Source organism: Piliocolobus tephrosceles, chromosome 1 (assembly GCF_002776525.5).
Source record: "Piliocolobus tephrosceles isolate RC106 chromosome 1, ASM277652v3, whole genome shotgun sequence".
NCBI classification, from domain to species: domain Eukaryota; kingdom Metazoa; phylum Chordata; class Mammalia; order Primates; family Cercopithecidae; genus Piliocolobus; species Piliocolobus tephrosceles.
Genome location: NC_045434.1, coordinates 203682658 through 203693803, shown reverse-complemented (window position 1 = coordinate 203693803; position 11146 = coordinate 203682658).

The following is an 11146-nucleotide window of genomic DNA, read 5'->3' as shown; positions in this document are numbered from 1 at the left end:
AACACTTCCACGAGGTCTGGAGACCACTTAAGAGGTGAGTTCTAGGATGTGGGCTCACCGCGTGTGTTTCTGGAGAACGAGCCCTGTTGTTTCCATAACAGTAACCCACCCTTGGTCCTCAGAGCCTGTTTATACTCATGTTGCCACGGGCTTCTCCCCATGGCTGTGGTGAAGTAGGCACTACCCTCCCATTTTACAGGTTGAAGAGCCTGCCACACAGAGAGGGAAAGTGAACTGTCCAAGGTCACATAGGAAACAGGTGGCAGAGTCAGGGGCTCACCTGCTCTTCTCACTTTCTCCTCCAGCCTACTTCTGGGTATTGGGATCTGACCTTAAGTCGCCATCGTTCAGGGATGGAATTGTTAGGGGTTTGCCCCAAATCTACAGGTCAGGAAACACCATCCTACTCCTCATTTAGAGAGAAATAAAATAGAAACAAACACACAGCAAGGGATCCCAGCTAGGGCAGCACAGCCAGGTCCAGAGACCTCCGGAGAGCCACAGGGCGTGTCCCAGGCAGAGTCAGGTTAGGAACCAGGAAGCATCAGGGGCATCACCCAGGGATGGCAAAATAGGCACAACCCAGTAAGAAGAAGCCCCAAGAACCTGGGCAAGCAGAATCAGCAATGGGCTCTTCCTCTGCCCTCCTGCTCACCCCTCCTGGCAGGGCACAGTATCACTAAAGAAGTCACGTGCCGGATGATGGGCTGAGAGGGCAGAACCCTTCCCTAGAATGGGCATGGTGCTGCGGTGCCTGGCCCTGCTGCCAGCTCAACCCAGCCCGGCCCTCACCAGACAGCCAAGCACAATGGCCCTCTCAGGCAGGCAGACAATTCAACCCTTTCAGACCAAGGGCATCCAGGCTGGCATTCTCCGCACCTCTGTTTCTCCCTGGCTCCTGTAAGTGAATCACTCAGAATTAATGACCCTGGGAACAATGAATGGGGAGCAGATTTGGGTTCTTGTTGAGCAGACAGAAGACTGGATCCTAGGAACAACCGTTCCATGGCTACTGATGGAGACCAGAGCAGTGGATGCTCCAGGGTCATGGAGGCACGCTGCAGAGTGCACAGAATCATTACTGACTGTGGCCATCCGAACCGTAGAGCATGAGGGCTGCAGCCTCATGGATTGTTTGAGCCACAGATTGTTCTAATCACAGAGCCACAGAAATCCAGTGTCTCAGAACCATCAGTTACTAGCATCCCAGAATCAGTAACTCAAGGAATCACAGGCTTCCAGGACCATCAATCATCAGTTGCTAGAATCCAGCTCTTTAGGGCAGGAGAAGAGTCTTAGAGACCATCCTGTCTGAGGCCTCTTTCTGCAGTTAAGGAAACCAAGTCAGCTGATCAAGGTCACAAAGCTAAGACTAGTGGCCAGGACTTGCCACTCCCTGTCCTCATTCCATTCTAAAGAAGTGTGCAGGAGCAGCAGCAGCCTCAGGTACTGGACATTTGGCCCCTTGGAGTTTGGTCTGTTCCCCCTGTAGAGGATTATCTGACACTATCAGGGCACTTGTGGTCAAGCCCTTCCACTGCATCAAAACCAGAGGCTTTGTGGATTCTAATGTCAGGATGATGTGTTTTGCAAGTCTGGACAGGCCTGGATTCTTTTAACCAATCCTCCACTTCCTCGCCTAATAAGGGAGAATTGTGCACCCTTGTGATTTTACCTGGGGCTCTGCCTACTGGTGATTACACAGGAGAGAGAGCCAGTCCTCCTGGGTTTCAGCTTGAGATACCCATTGCCTCATCAGGGTCACTTCAGTTCACTGGTAAGCCACAGAAGGAAATCCAGCCTCACTTTCTAAAGGCCTATCACATGCTAGGCTCAAGAAAGTTACTAATACTAAGAAGAGAGAGACCCCATCCCCACTTTTGAGCCCCTTATAGTCCATTGAGACTGTCAGATATGTATGTGATTATATTAATATGTCAAGGCAGAATGTGATGGTAATACACACAGAAGAGACAGAAATTAAGAAAAGTTTCATGAGAGAGGAGCAGCATTTAAATGGAGCCATTCAATGGCTTTTCTACATATCAGTTCCTGACTTCTGCTTCTGGCTGTGATGAAGTAACAAGGACTGGACTTACCTTCCCACCCTAAGCAATTGAAAACTGAACAAAACCAGCCAGGTGCGGTGGCTCACACCTGTAATCCCAGCACTCTGAGAGGCTGAGGTGAGCAGATCACCTGAGGTCAGGAGTTGGAAACCAGCCTGGCTAACATGGTGAAACCCTGCTTCTACAAAAAAAAAAAAAAAAAAAAAAAATTAGGGGGGCATGGTGGCACATGCCTGTAACCCCAGCTACTTAGAGGCTGAGGTATGAGAATCAATTGAACCAGAGAGGCAGAGGTTGCAGTGAGCCGAGATTGTGCCACTGGACTCCAGCCTGGGTGACAAGAGTCTCCCAGACTCTCAAAAAGAAAAAAGAAAAAAAAAAAACTGAACAAAATCCATGAAATAACTTTTTACAGTCATTGAAAAACAGGAATGACTTAATGTGACTCCTGAGAGAAGATAAGCAAATGAAAGGAGCCCTGTGTTTGCCTTGGTTTTCTTCCTAGAGTTATATTCCAGATCATGGTTTGGGGTGAGGCATACTAAGCAGGATATAGTACTCTTGCAGAATGGAGGATTTGGAGATTGGAGTTCAGGGATTCAGCCAGAAGTTGCGTGGAACAGTTCCAGAAAGGAAGACACTATGCAGAAAATAAACTCCAGAAATCTGCATGGGATGTTTTGGAGTTGTTGCTGAGTCCTAGGTCACACATACATGGGATCAAACCCTGTGAGACTGGGCAAAGAACAGCTAGAAAGTTGCAAGCTGAACAATTCCCAGAGTTGGCACAGACCAGGAGACATTGCAGTCATTTAGAGTGGTAAGAACTCATTGAAAACCCAGTCAAGGATGGGCATGGTAGCTCACACCTATAATCCTAGTACTTTGGGAAGCCAAGGCTCAAGGATCACCTGAGACCAGCCTGGGCAACATAGTAAGACCCTGTCTCAAAAGAAGAAAAAGAAGAAGGAGAAGGAGGGGGAGGGGGGAGAAGGAGAGGGAGGGGGAGGGGGAAAAGGAGTGGGAGGGGGAGGGGGAGAAGGGGGAAAGGGAGAAGTGGGAGGGGGAGGGGGAGGGGAGAGGGGAGGGGGAGAAGCGGGGGAAGGAGGAGAAGGAGGAGATGGAGGAGAAGGAGGAGATGGAGGAGAAGGAGAAGAAAAACTCTATTCAGTGGAGACTTCATAGAGGTCAGGCCTTAACCACAAGCTGAGCTATCCCTAGCATGAAGGCCCGTTCAGACCAGCCACATCAAAGCTTACGCTTCAAAGGGATTAAGCTGACTTGCAAATAACTTAGGTACCTGTTAAAACAGAGCCCAGCATTATTTTAAAGGAAGACAACAAAATTGAGACTCTCAACAATGTAACATTCACAAAATCTAGCATCCAGTCAAAACTTACTATATATACCAAGAAGCAGAAAAATGTGACCCATGGTCAGAAGAAAAATGAGTCAATAGAAATGTATCCAGAAATAACAGAAATGATGGAACTAGTACACAAATATGTCAAAACAGTTATCACAAGTATGTTTGAAGTATTTATGGGAAAAGATCATCATAATGAGAAGAAAAATTGAAAATACAAAAAAGAATTAAATGGAACTTCTAGAGGGGAAAAAATATAAGTCTAAAATGAAAAATTCGTTAAATGGGATTCCCAGGAAATCAAACACTGCAGAAGAAAAGCTCATTGGCCCTGTAGTTATAGCAGTAGAATTTATCTAAAGTGAGGCACAGAGAGAATAAAAAAGCCTGGAGGGAAAAATGAGAAGTGCTTAGTGACCTGAAATAAGACATTGAATGGTCTAACATATATGTAATTGAAGTTCAAGAAGGAGAGGGGAAGAGAGAGAAAGTAACAGGAAATATATTTGAAGAAATAATGGCTGGAAATTTTCTAAATTTGATAAAAACAATAAACCCACAGATCCCAGAAGCTCAACAAACCCCAATCAGAATAAAAGTAAAACTCCACACCAAAGTATATCATAATAAAATTGCTAAAACCAGTGATAACAAGAAAATCTTATTTATTTATTTATTTATTTATTTATTTATTTATTTATTTATTTATTTTTGAGATGCAGTCTCGCTCTGTCACCCAGGCTGGAGTGCAGTGGCATGATCTCGGCTCACTGCAAGCTCTGTCTCCTGGGTTCACGCCATTCTCCTGTCTCGGCCTCCCAATTAGCTGGGACTACAAGCGCCCGCCACCATGCCCGGCTAATTTTTTGTATTTTTAGTAGAGACGGGGTTTCACTGTGTTAGCCAGGATGGTCTCGATCTCCTGGCCTCATGATCTACCCACCGTGGCCTCCCAAAGTGCTGGGATTACAGGCGTGAGCCACTGCAGCCAGCTAGAAAATCTTGAGAGTACACAAGAAAAAAAGACATGTTACATACAGATAAATTATGACAAAAATTCACAGATTTCTGATCAAAAACTATGCAAGTCAGAAGACAATGGAACCTCTGTAAAGTACGGGAAAAAAAACTGCAACCTAGCATTCTACATCCAGCAAAAATACCCTTTAAACAAAACAAAACAAAAGAAAAAGAAATTAAAAACTCTTTCAGGCAAACAAAAGCTGAGAGAATTTGTCACCAGCAGACCTGTACTACAGGAAATAGTAAAGGAAATTTTTCAAGTGAAAGATAAATGATACTGGGTGGAAACGTGAATCAACACAAAGGGCTAAAGAGTGCCAAAGATGGGAAACATGTCAGTAGATGTAAAAGGTTTTCCCCTCATTTTTCAACTTCTTAAAAATATACCTATTTAAAGCAAAAATAATATCAGTGTATGGGGGTTTATCAGGTACACAAAAGCAAAATATATTACAACAATATCACACAACATAGAATGGGGAATGGAAGTATTTCTAAGTTTCTTACATTATCTGTTGTAATTTATTTTTGTTGTATCAATTAAGCTCAGCTACATTTCTTGGAATTCCTTTCTCTGTATAGTTTTGATTTAGCATGGATCACTAGAGACATTTGCACAACATTTGCAAGGTAGAGCAAAGCAGTAGCTGCTTACGTTTTGATTTTGTTCTTGTTTTTTTTTTTTGTCTCAGAAAGCTGGGGCAGGGACGCCAGGTGCTATTGCAGCTCACATATACTGTCACTTAACTGCTGGGTCACCTCATTGTCATGAGGCAGCAGCTGGGCCCACAGCTCTCCCAGTTCCCACTAGGTCATCCTTCAGTGTCCCTGACTCCTGACCCAAGTGTGTGTTTAGCTTCATGTTGAAAAGCCTCACCCTCTCTTATAGGTTATATCATTGAAGTTGGCCTCATGGAAGAGGTGAGAGATCGCACGCAAGTTCTATTCTGTTGTGCTCTTTTCCTATTCTTTCCCAATTTAAATACATCTCCCCTTCCCAGTTACCTCCTCTGCACTGTCAGTATAGCAGCACCAGACACACAAAAAATAGCCTTTTATAGACAGTTTAGCCAACTCCGTATCATTGTATAAGGACAATTTTCTATAATAAAGCTCTCTCAGCAGTTCTGTTTCTCTGATTGAACCCTGACTGACAAATATGTAAAATGGCATAATATTTTGTGAACATTATAAGTTAAAGAGCATGTTATTATTATTATCATTATTATTATTATTTTGGAGTCAGGATCTCCCTCCATCATCCAGGCAGGAGTGCAGTGGCATGATCGTGGCTCCCTGTAGCCTCAACCTCCTGTGCTCAAGTAATCCTCCTGTCTCAGCCTCCTGAGTTGCTGGGACTACAGGCATGAACCACACACCTGGATCCTAAAGATGCATATCATTAACCCTAAAGCAACCACCAAAAAAAAATAGTAGAAATAAAATGGTATCTTTTTTAAAAATAATCAAAAGGAGCCAAAATGGAAATTAAGGAACAAAGAGGAGATGGGATAAACAGAAGGCAAATAGAAACATGGAGTATTTAAAGCCAATCATATCAATAATTACATTAAAAGCAAACTATCTAAATAGTTACATTTAAAGATGGAGATTGTCACATTGGAGTTTAAAAAAAACAAGACCTAGTTATATGCTGTCTACAAGAAACCCACTTTAAATATAAAGACACAGATGAGTTAAATATAAAAAGATGACAAAGTATATACTAGGAAAACACTAATTTTAAGAAAGCTGGAGTGGCTATAATAACACCAAATATAGTAGACTTAAGAACAAGGGTTATTATCAGAGATTAAGAAGGACATTTATTAATGAAAAAGAGATCAATTAATCAAGAGGATGTAACCCTTCTAAATATATATGCACCTAATAACAGAGCTTCAAAATACTTCAAGCAAAAACTGACACACCTGAAAAGAGAAACAGACAAATCCATACTTAGAGTCTGAAATGTCAACATTTCCATCATTGATAGAACAGGTAGACAGAAAGTCACCAAGGATCCAGAAGACTTGAACACTGTCAACCAACTTGAATTAAGTGACATTTATAGAACACCCCACCCAACAACAGAGTACACAGTATTTTCAAGGGCACACAAAGCATTCACCAAGATATGCCAAAGGCTGGGCTGTAAACAAGTCTCAATATATTTCAAATGATTGAAGTCACCACACTGATTCTGGAGAAGAAAAAAAAAAAAAGATAAAAGAATACACAAGTTCTTTCGATTCCAAGAGAGAAAAGAGCAATTTTCTATATGACGGAAATGAGTCATCTTTGCTGCAGAAGAGTGATAACGATGGATTACTCTAGTGTGCCTTAAGACCTAACTCCTTTCAAACCAGGCCATGAATCAGATGGGACTTCCAGGCCGGAGGAGCATGTCACTGGAGGACTTTCAAAGAGAAGGCGCTGATAATAGTGGCTTTAAAGAAACCGGCCAGTATATAGCCAGTTCCCTGAGTTCCTGTGATAAATCCCACTCCTGTACCTCCTCTTGGGTGTCCCCTGGGCAGGGCACCTCAGTGTGTCCAAAACCAAATGAACAGCATGTCCCCAGCCTCCCAGGGCCTCCACCTTTATATAACCTCCTTCTCAAAACAGTTGTTTATCCTGAATGATCCAGCTTAGTTAAGACACCACCCAGAAACTTACAGGTATCTTCACCTCTGCCTCTCCTTCAATCTCTGCTTGGTTAGTCAGTCACTGAGCCCTGCGAAGTCTCTCTCTCATTGATCTCTCCAACCCATCTCCTCTTCCCTCCTCACCACCACTACCAAGTCCAAGCCCCTTCTCATTTCTTATCATTTTCTCCAGCCTCCTCATCCCTCCCCTGCAGCTGGTCCTGCCTCCCCACCATGCTCAGCCCCACTGGCCAATGGACTCTCAACTTTGTTTTTCAGGTCTTAAAAGTCACACAACAGTACATATACCATGTCAAAAAATGTTTAATACAAGCAAGCAAAACTCAAAATACATTAATAAGTAGAAGTAAAAACAAATTTTAAATCAAAAGCCCATCACCATCCAGCAATAACCAATGTTAACATTTTGGATCACCAGCCATCTGACCGTTTCCTAAATGTTCATTTATGTTTTTCTTTTTTCTTTTTTTTTTTCCAAGACAGAGTTTTGCTCTTGTCTCCTAGGCTGGAGTGCCATGGCATGATCTCGGCTTGCTGCAACCTCCACCTCCTAGGTTTAAGCAATTCTCCTGCCTCAGCCTCCGGAGTAGCCACCACGACCAGCTAATTTTTGTATTTTTAATAGAGACGGGGTTTCACCACGTTGGCCAGGCTGGTCTCAAACTCCTAACCCCGTGATCCGCCCGCCTCAGCCTCCCAAAGTTCTGGGATTACAGGCGTGAGCCACCACACCTGGCCACATTTATGTTTTTCACCAAATGCGATTGTTCTAGACATACAACTAGGGTGAGCCAGTTTACCCGGGACTGTCCTGGCTTTTGCACTGAAGCTCCTGTGATCCAGGAAACCACTCAGTCCTGGGCAAACTGGGATGGTTGGTCTCCCTACAACTTTTCTGTTTAATAGATTAGCACCTTTTGATGTTAATAATAGGCAGCTATGTCTTCATTTTAATGACTATAGGAATACCAGTGAAGATAAATATATAAGTGGTCTTTTAAAGGTAAAAAACCTGCTGTCTTCCACTTACCATCCCTTCATGCACCCCATGGTATTAAGCAGTAAGCTCAAAAGTGGGGAGGAGGGGAATCTGGGGACACATAGGAAAAGCCACTGGCTTAGGGAGAAAGAGTAGCAGAAGTTCTATTTATATGTATTCCTTTTTTTCTCATCATAGCTCACTGTAGCCTTAAACTCCTGGGCTCAAGCAATCCTTCTGCCTCAGCCTCCCGAGTAGCTAGGACTACAGGTGTGTGCAACTATGCCTGGCTAATTTTATTATTATTATTATTATTATTATTGTAGAGATGGGGGTCTCCTTATGTTGCCCAGGCTGGTCTTGAACTCCTGGCCTCAAGTGGTGCTCCCACCTTTGCCTCCCAAAGCACTGGGATTACAGCTGTGAGCCACCATGCCCAACCTACATGTATTTTTTTATCTCATGTTTTTCATTTTTCTATTTTTGTGTGTCTCATAGTGTACATGATACGTGTGTACAGTAGTGCACATACATAACTTAGTGATAAATAAATCTCTAATGGAGGGTTTATTTCCAGCATGCTTCTAAAGGTTGGAAACACTAGCCCAGCTGATAAAATATTTCTTCTTTAGCAGTCCTGGAATGTCCAACATAATCAAGGCTTTGCTTCTCCCTCCAGTTTCACCTGCCACCTCCCTCACTGATATAGTTTGGCTGTGTCCCCACCCAAATCTCATCTTGAATTGTGGCTCCCATAATTCCCATGTGTTGTGGGAGGGACCTGGTGGGAGATAATTGAATCACGGAAGTGGTCTCCCTCATAGTGTTCTCGTGATAGTGAATAAGTCTCATGAGATCTGATGATTTTATAAGGAGAAACCCCTTTGGCTTGGTTTTCCTTCTGTCTTGTATGCTGCTATGTAAGACGTGCCTTTTGCCTTCTGCCATGATTGTGAGGCCTCCCCAGCCGCATAGAACTGTGAGTCCATTAAACCTCTTTTTCTTTATAAATTACCCAGTCTCAGGTATGTCTTTATCAGCAGCATGAAAACGAAGTAATACACCCATCCCCCCGCAAGCAACACCAAACCATATCTCTTCCCTGAATATCCGTATTCTCCCCTCCAAGCTGTTCCCCTCCAAGAGGTTCCCATCACCCCACCCCATTCACTCCTGGCTACCCTCCGCAGTTCCTCCATTGCAGCTCACAGGCTAACCCAAGTCAGATACCACTTCTGCCAGGAAGTCTTTCTGGAACACTCCTCCTCTCTTGCCCATCCCATCCAGGTTAGGTGCCCTTCCTCTGCGTTTCCATAGCACCCTGTGCTTACCTGCACCACAACGCTGACCACATGACTTAGTAATTACCTATTTAACCCTTTGTGACTTCCCCTGATTCCCTGGTGGCCGCCCAGCCCAGTGCCTGTCACATAGCCGTCTCCTAGTAAATGGTGAAAGAATAAACAAACAATAATTGCAAACATATATATAACACTTTCCAAATGCACGACACTGATTACAGATCAGGAAACAGAGGCACAGAGAAGTCAAGGTACTTGTCAGGGTCACAGAACTAAGTGGCAGAGCTGGGCTTTGAACCCAGGCAAACTGGCTTCAGAGTCCATGCTATCCATTGTTATGCTACAACGTCACTCAGCAGAAGAATGAATGAATAAATGAAGAACAAATAAAGAGAAGAATGAAGGAACAGATGAATGAACAAAGGAATAAGTAAAGGAATGCCCAGGGGCCTGGTCCCAGGCTGCTTTGCAGACATCAACCAATTGCACTGTCTTTAAGTTGCCTTTGTCATTGTCCATCTAATGCCATTTTTCATATTTTAGTTGCTGCGTGTGGAGGCACCAGAAGTTTGTCCCTCCTCCCTCCTCACCCCTGTACCAGCATCAACCAGACCTCCCTCCCTTCCTAACTCCCCCATTGCAGCTCACAGGGTAATGAGCATCAGAATTGCAGGATCACGGCATATTAGAGCTGGAAGGTACACTTAGCACTATCCAGTCCAATCTTGCATTTTGTAGATGAAAAAATGGAGGCCCAGAGAGGCAAAGCAACTTCCCCAAGGTGACACAGTAACTTAGTGCAGAGTCAAGAGTGAGCCCAGTCTCCTGGTTTTCCATCTGTCTCCCTTTAGTAAGCTGTCTCTGTTTATTGCTTGAGCTTTGTCAATCAAAAGCAATTTGGGGCAAAGCACAATAGATGGGTTTAGTGAGTTCTCTAAGGCACTGTTGAGAAAAGTTCCTGAGAACAGGGAGGTGAGAAATGCAAGGTCAAGGCCCTGCAATTTCCTCCAGGCAGATAAATAAACAACCAAAACCATCACTGAGGACTCACCATGTGCTCGATGCTTCCCTGTATTATCCCATTTCGGCCTCCGACAGAGAGTAACTATCCTGGTTTTAGATATGAGCAAATTGAAGTTCAGAGAGGTAAACAGAGCGACCAGCTCATCCCCAGTTTCTTGGCACTGTCCCAGTTCTAAAACTGAAAGTCCCATGTCTTGGGAACCCCTTTAGTCCCAGGCAAACCAGGACAGTGGGTCACCCCCAAGGTAAGCAGCCTGCCCAGAGGATTGGATCCCAGAGATCCAACCTCAGATCTGCTGTGGACTCCCATGCCCTTCCTCCTACACCACGCTGCATCCTCTGGGAAAATACATAAACTCTCAAGGGAAAAATAAACAGATAAGCAGGTGGGGTCAGGAGCGGGGAGTGGGAAGTGGGCCAGAGGAGGGTGGGCACCAAGGGGCAGCTCTGAAGTCAGGTCAGCCCTGGGTCACTGCAGCCCAGCCATCTGGGAGGTAGAATGCTACTGGGTGTCGGGCCAGGGGAGGACAAACAAGGTTCTTATTCTTCTCTCTTTATCTGGAGGACTCTGTTTACGGCAATAACCCTGTTATCTCAGCCAGGTCTCTGGTCTCTTGCCAGGCGTTGACAAGGGGTTTAGGGGCTGAGGCTCTGACCAAACCAGTCTCCCTGGGACCCTGGCATGCTCTCCCTTCTCATCTGACAACCTGATTGGG